The sequence below is a fragment of the Meriones unguiculatus genome, chromosome 15 (assembly GCF_030254825.1).
Source record: "Meriones unguiculatus strain TT.TT164.6M chromosome 15, Bangor_MerUng_6.1, whole genome shotgun sequence".
In the NCBI taxonomy this organism is placed as follows: domain Eukaryota; kingdom Metazoa; phylum Chordata; class Mammalia; order Rodentia; family Muridae; genus Meriones; species Meriones unguiculatus.
The window spans coordinates 52058095-52071929 of record NC_083362.1 but is presented as its reverse complement, the minus strand read 5'-3'; the positions used below and the strand labels follow the sequence as shown (position 1 = coordinate 52071929).

The 13835-nt window shown below is 44.9% G+C and overlaps 1 long non-coding RNA gene across 1 annotated transcript; it reads left to right on the top strand.

Moving 5' to 3' along the window:
* The first annotated feature begins 8211 nt into the window (after positions 1 to 8211).
* LOC132648075 (uncharacterized) lies at positions 8212 to 13784 on the top strand. Its single transcript, XR_009586454.1, has 2 exons — positions 8212 to 10442; positions 12137 to 13784. It is a non-coding gene; the product is annotated as an uncharacterized LOC132648075 (long non-coding RNA).
* The last annotated feature ends 51 nt before the right edge of the window (positions 13785 to 13835 follow it).

Sequence of the window (13835 nt, the reverse complement as noted above, 5' to 3'; positions counted from 1 at the left end):
AATTACTAACAAGATAGATGAGGTTCTCCTATTGGCTACAAATAACTTTTAAATAATGAAAATGAGACAAAAAGTTTTGAAACTTTGAATTACTTTAATAAAAAAGGTGACCTAACAGGGGAATGTGTTCAATGAAAGATTTTTAAATTTCAAATTAACATATGCCGTATTCCTGTCAGTTTTTCTCAAATCAATACACGAGTGTAATGCAGATACTAGGCAGTTGCAGTGTGGTGTTTTAAGTTAAAAAAAAAAAAGGCTTATTTAGGACAGTTTGAGAAGAGAATGCATGAGAACATGTCCTCCCTAGTATTAAGAAATATAAGAGCTGCAGTAATAAAGCACAGTACTGCCAGAAGATAAGAATGAAATTAGAGGACAGAGGGCATAGCCCACAAGTGGATCCGATTATGTACAGGCCTTTAGTGAATGATAATGAGATGTGGAAACACTTTTAATAAATGGTACTGAGAGATTTTAACTGTTTAGAAAGAAGCGCTTCACTTAAAAATGTTCTAAGCAGAATGTTAAAACAAACAGTAAAACAATGAAAAATTCAAAGCAGAAAAAAATGACTCTCGAACATTAGAGCGTTCTTTTTTTTTCTTATCTAGAGCGTTCTTTAAGGTTATAAGTGTGCTGAACCAAAAGTAATGTAGCATTTGACCAAAATATTTTACAGTATTTATTTATATCATTAATGATACATATCAATTAATTATATTAATATGTTTATGAAATATATTCTACAAATATAAACATTAATTATATATTTGTATCACAAGTGTGTCTGTGGTATGTGTGTGATACTAGTGATTGAACCCAGGGCCTTGCACATGCAAGAGTGTGATCACTGAGCTACATCTCCAGCTCAAGCCCCAAACCTTTATGTTGTAGCTTCTTTCCTCAAAAAACTTGTCCCCCACACCCTGTCCCCTGTGTCTTAGTAGGGATGCTATTGTTGTGATGAAAAACCTGACCAAAAGCTTGTTTATCCTGCTTTCTTACAGAATCTAGAACCACCAGCCCAGGGATGGCACTGCCCACGACAGGCCAGGCCCTCCCCTCTCACTCACTGACCAAGAAAATGCCTCACAGCTGTATCTTTTGGAGGCATTTTCTTAGCTAAGTTTCCTTCTTTAAAATAACTCTAGTTTGTGTGTCAAGTTGACATAAGACAACCAGCACACTCCTCGTACTTCGGTTCTACATTCATTCCAGATACAAAACAATAATCCGTAGATATGAAAAGGAGAAATCAGAGTGATGTAATTGCTTTTAAAAAGCATAAATGTAAATACTGCAGTGTCATGGAAACAGTCGTCACAGGCTTGCATCAGCGTACATGCTGGCCTCTCACTGGCGCTTTCTCAGAAAATTAGGAATAGCGCTACCTCAAGATCCAGCCATACCGCTCCTAGGCATATATCCAAAATATGTTCACGCATACAACAAGGACATTTGCTCAACCACGTTTGTAGCAGCTTTATTTGTAATAGCCAGAAGCTGGAAACAGCCTAGATGCCCCTCAGTTGAGAAATGGATACAGAAATGGTGGAACATTTACACAATGGAATACTACTCAACAATTAAAAACAAGGAAATTATGAAATTTATAGGCAAATGGTGGGAGCTAGAAAAGACCATCCTGAGTGAGGTATCCCAGAAGCAGAAAGATGCACATGGTTTATACTCACTTATAAGTGGATACTAGACATATAATATAGGATAATCATACTAAAATCTGTGCACCTGAAGAAGCTAAGCAAGAAGGAGGACCCTGGGTAAGATGCTCAATCCTCATTCAGAAAGGAAAATGAGATGGACATTGGAAGAAGGAGAAAACAGGAAACAGGACAGGAGCCTACCACAGAAGGCCTCTGAAAGACTCTACCCAGCAGGGTATTAAAGCAGATGCTGAGACTCACAGCCAAACTTTGGGCAGAGTGCAGGGAATCCTATGAAATAAGGGGTATAGAAAGACCTGGAGGGGACAGGAGCTCCACAAGGAGAGCAACAGAACCAAAAAATCTGGGCCCAGGGGTCTTTTCTGAGACTGACATTCCAACCAATGACCATTCATGGAGATAACCTAGAACCCCTGCACAGATGTAGCCCATCTTACTAGTGGGTTCCCTAGTAAGGGGAACAGGGGCTGTCATGACATGAACTCAGTGGCCTTCTCTTTAGTCACCTCCCCCTCCAGGGGGTGGTGCAGCCTTACCAGGCCACAGAGGAAGACAATGCAGCCATTCCTGATGAGACCTGATAAGCTAGGGTCAGATGGAAGGGGAGGAGGTCCTCCCTTATCAGTGGACTGGGGGAGGAGCATAGGAGGAGGAGAGGGAGGAAGGGTGGGATTGGGAGGGTATGAGGGAGGGGCTACGGTTGGAATACAAAATGAATAAACTAATTTTAAAAAAATTTAAAAATATAAAAAAGGAAATAAAACTAAAAGCTCAAAAAGAGAGAATGTAATTAACAAGACTGATTTAATTGGGATATAAAGAATCCCCACAGTGATGAACAACATCTTTAGCACAAACACATGGAACAATTATAAAAATCGATAACTTTAGGCATGGTAGCTCATGTCTCCAATCCCAGCACTTGGGAAACAGAGATAAGGAGATCTCTGTAAGTGTGAGAATAGCCTGGTCTACATTGGCAAGTTCCAGGCCAGAGAAACCCCACTTTTTACAGAAGCAAAACAATAAAAAATAAAAATCTATAACCTTCAATGTCACGAAGAAAGTCTCAACAAATTTAAAAAGTTTATCATGTCATTGTGCAGATTATATATTTTTATTTATAATTCCTATTCTAATACATTTTTTAACTTTATTTTATGGTCATTAGTGTGAAGGTGTCAGATCCCTTGGATTTGGCAGTACAGACAGTTGTGAGCTGCCATGTGGGTGCTGGGAATTGAACCCAGGTCCTCTGGAAGAGCAGACAGTGCTCTTAACCACCGAGCCATCTCTCCAGCCCCCTGATACATTTCTGAAAGCATGGTGATTTAGGGTTTCTATTGCTGTGACCAAAAACCAAGTTGGAAAGGAAAGGGTTTTCTTTTTTAGTTTACACTTTCATGTAGCTGTTCATCATCAAAGAAAGTCAGGACAGGAACTCAGAGGGGAGCAACTCAAACAGGACAGGAGCTGGTGCAGAAGCCACAGAGGGGTGCTGCTCACTGGCTTGTTCCCACAGCTTTCTTATGGAACCTAGAACCACCAGCCCACAATGGGGGCCCCTCCTCCATCAATCACTAATCTCAATCCAGGTTCCCGTCTCTCAGATGACTCTAGCTTGTGTCAGTTTGACATAAAAACTATCCAGCGCTCATGGCAGCCTGTTATTTAATAGAGCCACGTAACTAAGCCACAGTGGATTATGTCAAGTGTGTGATATCTCTTGAGGTTTAGAACCATCTAGTTAATCCTTACTGAGGTAGCCGACCATGTTGAGTCAGACGACAGCTGAGTCGAGAGTCACATGAAGGCTCTTTCACGCAAGGTGTCTAGAATAGCTGATATGGTGGGGGCCTGTTTCTCTAGGCACCTTGAGCAGCCTCATAACATGGTGGCTCCAGGGAAGTTGGACTTGAATTGTGACTTAGGGCGTCAAGAAGAGACAGGAGGAAGGCCTTAGAGCTGGGTCCGGAAGCTGCCATTTATTTATTTGAATGATGGGCAAAGAATTATTTAACATGGATATGGTTATCTAATTTTTTAAATTTTTATTTATTTATAATAAACTACATAGGTAAGAACAGTTACGAGACAGTCAAGAAAGCCATATATAAAAGTTACATTCAAAATGTTTAGCTCATTTGAAGAAAGTACTATGTATCCTGTATCTTGGTGAGTCTAAAGTTTTGTACCTAAATCATTATCATATCTTGTATTTATCAACTTAAAAAACATCTTTCTAGACCTTAAAACATTTTCTTAGATCCTAAACGTCTTATATATTCTGCTGAGCAGTCTGCCCAGATTGAAGGGAGGAGCACAGGCTCTGCCTCTCACTGGGTAGAGTGATGTGAAACACTGAGTCAGTTTTCATCTGTGGAAGGACAGAAGAGCAAATGGAGAATCTCTGTGACCCCAGTGGACAGGCTGCCCCAGGCAGATTCCACCCAATTGCGCCCCAGTTCCCTCTCCATGGCAGGATGTCTGTTTAGGTCGGAGAGGGAAGACGTGTTGGTGCCAGTCCCTCTCAAGACTTCAAGGCGTTCTCATTGAGGAGTGAGTGGTCGTCAGGAAAAACACAAACAAAACCAGAAAACAGGACAAAAACACAGAAGGAGTAAAAGTTCAAAAAGTAAAAACAACCATGCATACAAACAAAAACAATAGACCCGCCTCATTTTTTGTTCTGTTTTACAAAGTGAGAGTAGAGTCTTCATAGTCATGCGCACTCCTCCCTCATTCTCTTCGCACAGAACATGTATTCCTCAGGCCTCTCCTTTGATTCCAGTAAGAAGTATTTCCGTGGCGGCGCCTGGCAGGCCTAGGCTCGGGTCAGTGGCCAGATCAAAGAAGCGTCGCCACAGAGCCTCCCCACCCCCGGTGCTCATGCGCCAGGCAGGAGAGAGGCAAGGGGAAGTGCTGTGTGGGCACAGAGGAGAGCTCTGGAAACACAGCGATGGCCTCCCGCTCCTCACATCTCTTGCTTGCTGTGGTACCGACTCTGTGGTTGAAGGACAGCTCTGCTGTCCCTTCCCTCCACACACGGTCTTCTCCAAGGCAGGCCGTGATAACCCAAAAGGCAAAAGAAGCCATCACCCATGGACCGAGACACTCACAGTCTCGGAGGTCCGGTGCACCGTCACACACCTCGGTGGACATCACGACGTCACAGTCTCACGTCCTGTGCGCACCACCACGCACCTCAGCGTGGAGCATCGCTGTGTACACACCATCAGAACGTTGTCTTTTGTATCGGCTTCCAGGCCTTTCTGAAAAAAAATACTGTGTTTCCCTTTTTTGTTTCTTATTTTAAAATGACAGATGGTTAGGAAATATCTACTTCACTCTTATAATTATTTCCCCAGTTTTTCTCCATCAAACAGCAATTGCTCTCAGGCATACTCTTCCTAAGTAGTTATTTTCTAGCTCCTGAAGAAAATAATCACAGTGAATGTATGCGTGTTATGCACTTGGTGGCTTTTCTCGAGCTTTCACTGAATATGCTTCGCACCCCAGAGAGTAACCCTGACACTTTGAACATGCTCTGTAGTTATTTCTTTTTTAAGTGGACCACACTGTCTAATAAAGTATCCATGTGTTTCATGAAGGAGCATTTTTCCAGACTCTCCCACAAAATATACTTTCAAAAAGAAATTAGAAATATCGCTACCATTCTGCAGACATTTCCCAAGGGAGAGGGGGAGTGAGGGGAAACAAAACAAATCTTTATCTTTGGTTTAAATTACCAAACATTTAATGCCTGCTAATCAGTTTAAAAAACATGCAAATTATCTGCCTTGTAGCGAAATAAAATCCCTTCTGAATTTCTCAGTGCTAGCAATATTGAAAACAAGTTCATTTACATTACACCAAAAAAAAAGTCTTAAGACAGATTTAATAATTAAGTATGTTGATTAACTCCTAGCAACGTATCAAATAGAGGCAATTACCAAGTCCACAGAGGAATTATCACTAGTTTAAACTTGGAAGTACTAAACAAATGTCAAAGGACAAAATCCAGAGATTTGGGCATTTGTAAATTTTAACAGTAAATATCCAACATCCTTATTTTGCCAAAGATCATCCATGATTAGTTTTGAAAAAAGTAATTCTCAGCTTTCGCCGTTCACAGGTAATCCCTGAAGTTAATGCTGGGATTCTGAGTCAAGAGTTGAGGTGTGACCAGAGCAGGCTATGCCTGACAGAGTCCACCAGCCGAACTTCCCTTCTGACTCTGCTTAGGACATTTGTTCTGCTGACACAAAATGTCTCACACTATGTAATTTATAAGGAAAAAAGGCTTATTTTTCTGGCGTGAAGAAATGGTTTAGCAGTTAGGAGCTGCTCTCCAGAGGTCTAGGGTTTGGCTCCCAGCACCCACGCGACAACTTCAACCATCTATAACTCCAGCTCTAGGCGATCCCATGCCCTCTTCTGGCTTACGCAGGCACTGCACTCACGTGACACACGTACATGCAGGAGAAACACCCATACACATAAAATAATACGTTAATTTTAAAAAAATGTTTATTTCTCGTAGCGCTGAAAACTGATCCTGGCTGAGTCCAGGGTCAGAGCACAGACAGTTTGGACGGCTGGTGAGCGCCCAATCTCTGTTTCCAGGATGGAGTCGTGAACGGCTCCTCCAGAGAAGTGTGTCTAAGAGCAGAGAGCGGCTCTGTGGAGTCATATTAATGGTGTCTGACTTTTCACCACCTCCCTCCTCACGATTTCATGACCCCAGGAGGCCACTTCTGAATGCTATCACCTTGGCAACTATGTTTCAAATCATGGGAGAAGACACAAGCATGCAAACTATAGTTCCCCCCTTTCCCCCAAGCACCTCAACACCTTGGTCTCCTTCCCCACTTCCAGAAGGAAAGGAAAACACAGCAAGGTTCCTCAAACATGGAGATTCAGAAGCATCTCACCAACAACACACTTCTAGGGAACAATAATATTGTTCTTGGAAACTACTGTGGAAGGAGAATAAAGATAAATGCAAAATTCATGAATTCCTGGCGAGAATCAAAACCAGGACCTCTCAGTGATTCTCAACATGTGGGTCGCGACCCCTCTTGGAATCAAACTACCCTTTCACAGGGCTCACATATCAGATACCCTGCATAACATATTTACATTCATTAACAGTAGCAAAATCGCAGTTATGAAGTAGCATGGTCATAATCTTATGATTGGAGGTCACCACAACATGAGGAAACTGTATTAAATAAAGGGTCGAGCATTAGGAGGGTTGAGAACAAACATTAGGGTCTGAGTGGTTTAGGGAAGACACAGTGTGGAATATAGAGGATGGTATTCAAGGAAATCAATTCTACTTCAAAAAGAAAAAGGAAAGGATGAGAGAAAGAAAATAAAGGAGATGAGGACCCAGCCCAGAGTCATGCAAAACAACAATTATAAGCCAGTTCCTGGGAATTCTGACAGTGAGTCCTTTGTCTCCAGTCTCTAGTACAGGTCAGTAACCGCCAAGCTAGACAACACTCGTTGTCCATGATTATACAGCTCAGAGGTAATGACGGCCACTCCTGCATTCCTCAGCGCTGTCATACCTCTTCCTGTTCTCCTCTGAGCCTGTCGCACCCTCCTCAGCCCTCTTCGGGGCTGTCCCAGGCCTCTCTCTAGTCTCCAGGTCCTTCATCGCCCTGTGAAACCCTTGCCATTGAGGCGCTGTTTAAGGTGCCATTCTGCGCATGCCCCTGGCAGCGCTGCAGAGGGCCGGCCTGGAGCCTTTACCGCACACAGGTTCCTAACTGTGTTTCTGCGCGCCCCACGCTCTGGTCCTGAGCCTCCTTCCTCTGCCTCGCGCTTCTCTGCAGCAGTGAGGACTGAAGTTTCCTAACAGTCATGTTACTCACACCTCCACGGGTAGTCTCCGGTGTCTCTTCGCAGACATCTGGGGTCAGGGAAAAGCCGATTTCAGCCAGAAAGACAGACTGCCTGAAGGGGATGTGCCTTTAGAAAGCTCTCTCTCGTTATGTTCCACATCTCTTAATCCCAAACAGATAGGGATTCTCTCTCCCCTGCACCTCAGTCTTTCAGTTAGTCTACAAACTCCCCTGAGTCAGAGACACCAGAATTCATTTTCAAACCCTGCAGTTTAGCATGGGGATTGCTAGGGTTAAATAGTTTTTGAAGGGAGCATTGTGTGGCGACTCAACTTTTGTAATTCCAAGCACTAGAGAGGCTGAGGCAGGAGGCCAGACTGGGCTACATGATGAGTCCTAGGTCAATGTGAGTTATAATGCACTACCCTGTCTCAAAAAAACACCAGAAGCACCAAAGACATCAAAACTTCTGAAGGAAATAAGAAAGTTTGGAAGGAGGAAATCAAACAAGAAATGTGGAAGACAGGACTGGGTTCCTCTTCCCTTTGGCCTCCAGCCAGCTGTACGGAAGCCTCATCTAACCTCCTGTCTCTCCCTCCAGAGTTCAATATCCTTCCCTCCTCTACTCCCACGCCAGGGCCCACAGGGGACCTTGGACCCGAGGACTGCTTCAGCTCCAGTACAGCCCGGCAACTGAATCGGGCCTGGAGGCGCTGCGGAGAGAGCTGCCATTGCTGAGACCCACAGAAGCCTCAGACGGTGAGCGCAGCAGCCCCTCCACTCAGCACTCCCGCCCCGTGTCTTCACCGCCAGGGCGCTCTGGCGATCGGATCGTGACACCTCGGGGTTGGAGCCCTTGCAGATTTCCAGTCAATGCGGTCGGCTGCCAGGGTAATTACAGTCATGTGTCTCCTAATGACGGGGCTCTGCTCCCAGAAATGCATCCCTAGGCAGTTTTGTGGAGGAACGTCACGGTATTCTCACGGGCCTGGAGAGCACGGGCCAGTCACCAAGACCGGCAGTAGACGCTGCGTGTACGAGGCTGCGGTAGTTTAACACGCTGGTAGTTTAACAGGTTAACCAGCTACGCGCCTGTTTCCGTCTAGAAGCAGTATACATTAAGAACAGCAAACAACCCAGTGAGGGAATCCGGAAGGTAGTCAGCTGCCATCAAGCGATCCGTGCCGTGACTTGTTGACCTTGATTTTTTTTTTAAACAAGCCTACCTTATTTAGGGTATCAAACGCTCCTACCTCCCTTCCGACCCCCCAGCTCGGGGTAGGAGGGAAAGAAGGTTAGTGGGGACAGGGGGTGGAGTTCTCTCTGCTACTTCCCACTGGGCAGGGCCATAGGACTCTTTTGGGGGCCAATGCCAATGTCAGTCGTCCAGAAGTACAGGTCACCAGCAGACGAGCAAACAGCCAACGCAGCAGCAGGACGGACGAACCAGCAGCGAGCAGTCCTCCTCCAAGCAGCGGCGCCTTCATCCTCTGGGCCCTCACATTTACACCCCTCAGAGTCCTCAGACTTCAACTAATTCCACCTGGCAAAGATCACGCTCTGCGAGAGACACTTAACAGGGGTGGACAAACTATGCCCCCCAACTTGGAATTTTAACAAAAACATGCTTACATGTCATAAACCAACACTGACTAATGGGACATTGGTCTAGATAGCAGCACAGACATGCGGAGATATGTTATGCCTCAAATGTCACTCAGTGGTAGGACTTTTTCAGCTCCGTTGCGGTCTTTCGAGGCCGCCCTCATTTATGCCATCTGTCGTCGATTGAGACACCGTCATACCAAGCACGGCTGGATTTGTCAGCCCTCAGGTGGGCAGTCCATTGACCTCGAGGCGTTCAGAGCTGGGAGGTGTCTTAGTGTCTGTGTGGCCCACAGACACTTCCATATATCTAGAAGGTGACAGCACGACACGGTCTGTAAGTGTAACAATGACTAGAACAGAACGCCATTTCTATCGGTATTTGGTATTGGTATGAGTAGAGGAAAAAAATATTTTTCTCTGACTTAACAATCTGTTTTTTCCCCCTTCTGAATATCAGAATAACAAGAGCTCAGTGCTCTTGAAAATTAAAAATCAAGTAAAATTAGAAATCAAAATCATACCCGTGGCTGGGGACGATGGCTCTGGGGAAGAACACTTAATATGGGAGCATGAGGAGCTGAGCTATAATCTCCAGCACTCACATAAAATGGCAGACCCGGCCACACAGCCACGCATGGGGACACACACACACACACATTCATGACCACAGTGTGGGGAGTGGAAAACAGGAGAATTCCTGGGGCTTGACATTTGCCAGCTTAGCTTCAGGTTCAAAGAGATCCTACCTCACAGGAAGAGGGTAGAGTGAGTTAGAGTGGAGCCTCTGATATCCTCCTCTGACCTCTGAATGTGTGCATACAGGTATGCCCACCCAGATACATACACATGCCCATAAACTACACAGACACACACAACACCACATAAATACAAGTTAATCTATATTTTATAATTCATTAATGCTGTCACATTGATCCATAGCTTGAGACAGCTCACTCTTGCTTTATTTTAGGCTCTAGTAAACAGATGTATTTGCCTGCTAAAGGTTTGCATACTTAAATGTTAACACACACAAATGAATGGTGCTAGGTCTTTGTGAAATGTATTTTATTTTATTAAAACTCTCTATATTTTCTTTCATGGTGGAGATGGTTTTTACCGTAATCAGTGCTTTGCTGCTTTCTCACAGGAAAGGAAACACAAAGAACAGGATTCCAGATAATAGAGTTGGCTCCATGGGTGAATTTCCCAGTGCACACGTGTGAGAACCTGGATCCCCAGCACTCATGTAGAGGGCATGGTTACATACATGTGCCTGCAACCCCAGTGCTGGAGGGTAAGCTTGGCAGATTCTTGGGGCTTACTCTCCAGTCAGTCTAGCCAATCGTGAGTTCAAGTTTCAGTGAGGGACATTGTCTCAAAAAGTAAGGTGGAGAGGGAGACGGAGGGAGATACCTGCTGTTATCCCTGCCCTCCACACACGTAAACATGTGCTTGAATGCACACGCACAATTTTTTGTTTGTTTGTTTGTTTGTTTTGAGACAGGGTCTCTCTACATAGCCCTTGCTGACCTGGAACACACTGTGTAGGCTAGGCTGGCCTTGAACTCACAGAGATCCACCTGCCTCTTCCTCCCGAGTGCTGTTAAAGGTGTGTGCCACCATACCTGGCACACACAAACACAAATTCTCTTTTCATAATTTTTAATTTTAAAAATGAAAGCGATAGCCAGATGCGATGGCACACGCCTCTAATACCAGCACTCAGGGAGGCAGAGACAGGTGGATCTCTGTGAGTTTGAGGTTAGCCTAGTGTAGAAAATTAATCCAGAACAGCTAAGGCCACACAGGGAAACCTGTCTTGAAAAATAAAAAGTATATAAATTTAAAAAAAAGGAATTCAATTGTAAAATATCACTACTAACATGTTAATTTTGGTGGTTGTTTTTGTTGTTTGTGAAAATGTATGTGACTGAACCATTGGAATTGGCATTTTAAGTTCTTAAGACATGCAGCCAAATCATTTTGTAGTTTTATTCTAATTCAAACTCATTAGCATCATCGAGTGAGAATGATTATCATCGTATCTTCACATTTTTGCAAAAACGATTTTGCAAAATTATATTAAACGGAATTTAAAAAAATAAGGAGGTGTCGGGTTCAATAGAGCCTCAAATGAAAATGGCAGCAGAGATGGAGACAGCATCGCTTGTAATCTAGTTTCCTGTATCTTTGACTGTATTTCCTCTGTTCTCGAGTGGGAAAACCCACAGCAGAGTACATGGACCGCAGGGTCGAGGGCAAAGCTCTCAGCCCCCAGTGACTCCTGAAGTACTTCACTTAGGTGCGCTTTGAAGCCCCGGCTCATTTGGAGGGACACACACAGACAGACTCCTCATAGCACCAGGATTTTGAAGTTAATCTTACAAAGCCGTTATTTCTTAGTTCGCTGACTGCCCTCCTAAGGCTTGCCTGTCTTAGACACTGTGAAGACACACCATGACCAGGAAAGAAAGCACTTAACTGGGGCCTTGCTTACACCCTTTTTAGAGAGCAGCAATGGCTTCAGTGGTTAGAACTTTACATCCTGATCCGCAGGCAGCAGGCACAGAGACAAAGGGCCTGGTGAGGGCCCATCCCCAGTAACACATCTCCTCCAACAGGGCCGAGGCTCCTAATCCTTCTAATCTTCTCAAACAGGTTCACTCGCTGGCTGGCGATGGAGCATTCAAACATAGGAGCCTATGGGGACCATTCCCATCCGGACCCCGGCAGCTCCGCAGTGCTGATGCTCGTGTTGCCTTTGTTACTCGTTGCCTAAATGATTTTAAGTACATGTTAATGTGGAATGAATATCTGGTGTGAATTATGCATACTAATACTGTCGGAGGAAGGACAGTCCTGTTCACGGAATGCTGGCGGAGGCAGGGTTTAGGGTTTGCAGTCCCCAGCAGGTTTCTCTTCCCTGGTGTAGGGGCGGCACGGCTGGTGTGCGCCCTCAGCATGCAAAGTTACCTCTGTCACCTCTAGATCCCTGAGAGCCCTGGGAGAAGTGGAGCAAGCATGGAGTGGAAATCTCCGGGTCGTGTTTCGTAAACATCGAGATGCGTGGGAACAAGTATAAGATTTTGGAATCCGTTAGACATGATGCCGTCATTGGTGCCGTCGTCTGAGAAGTGGAATTCCTTCGTGCTGAATGGATTCGCCTGTCTGCTGCTCGTCGGCCATCAATGCGGGCTTTGTTCTGAAGCCTCCGTGTTAATATAAGCACAAAAACCGTGATAACAGAAGAGTGGCTGTCACACCCTCCTGACATTAAAGGCCTGGAGAGCAGGTCACGCGGCAGCCTTTGAAGCCTGAGCTCTCCCCTACGCAGAGCCTTGCTCCGGGGAAGCTAGGTGTGCGGCACTCCTTCCTGCGGCCATTTGCCGAGCGTCCTCAGTGACACCATCTGCGGTGCTCCCCTTGCTAACGCTGTCAGTCACGAGCCCCATGACATTTCCCTCCCACGAACTCTTCTCTGATGCCTGCATGGTCTTCTCCATGTATATCCCCTGCCAGGCTGGTCCACACGTTCAGTGAGCTAACACTGACACATGATGAGCAGCCAAAGGCCTCGGTTTATGTTAGGGTCTGCTGTTAGCGTCGTACTGTCCGTGGATTAGGACAAATGTGGGATGGCTGGGACCCACCATTACAGCTTCTTTGGAGGTATTTTCACTGTGCTGAAAAATCTCTTGTGTTCCCGAGTCAGTATATCCAACCTCCCTACCCTTGGCAGCCATACATCTTTTTGCTGTATTCATAGATTTCCCTTTTCTTGTACGCCAAGTAGTTGAAAATTGCACAGCACACACCATTTTTAGATTCTCTCTCTCTGTCTGTGTGTGTGTGTGTATGTATTATGCATGTGTACGCGTTTGTGAGTATGTACATGTGTGAGTGTGAATGTGCGTCCATATGGAGGCCGGAGGTCGAAGTTAGGCATCTTCCTTTAATCACACTCCACCTTAGTTTGAGGCAGGCTTTCTCACTGTTTGGAGCTCACCAATATGGGAAGACTCACCTAGTCAGCTCCAAGGACCCTCCGGTCTCCACTTCCCCAGTACGGGGATAACAGGCTCATGCCAGCATGCCTGATGAGCCTTTTACATTGATGCTGGGGATGTGAACTCAGATTCTCATGGTTGCGCGGTGAACACTTACCGGCTGAAGTGTCTGCCAACTCCGTCAGACTGGCTTCTTGCTCTCAGGAGTAACAGGAAGCCAGTGTTCCTTCATGGAGCTTCAAGGCTTTTAAAATCTTAGTTCTGACTGATATTCCATTGTCTGGTTATAATAGAGCTTATTAATTCACTCCCCCGAAGATTACTTCCACGTTTTGGTGACAGAGAGCAATCTGTGGGGCTTTGTGTAAACATATGTTTTTAGATCTTATGGAGAAATTCTAGAGCGTATAATCATGGGATCATGTGATGAGTATATATGGATTTTCATGTCATCAAATTGTCCCCCAAAGTGACTGTCGTGTCATTTTACACCCTCACCAGGAGTGTCACTCTGCTTCTGTTAGCATTTGTTACTGTCATTGTTCAGAATTTCGAATATGTTAGTAATGGTATTTTACTGCTGTTTTGATTTACATTTACTTATATCTAATGAAGCGGAACAAACTTTATATGGTTATGTAGTCTCTTTGGTGAGGTATCTGTTAAGGTCTTTGGACTGT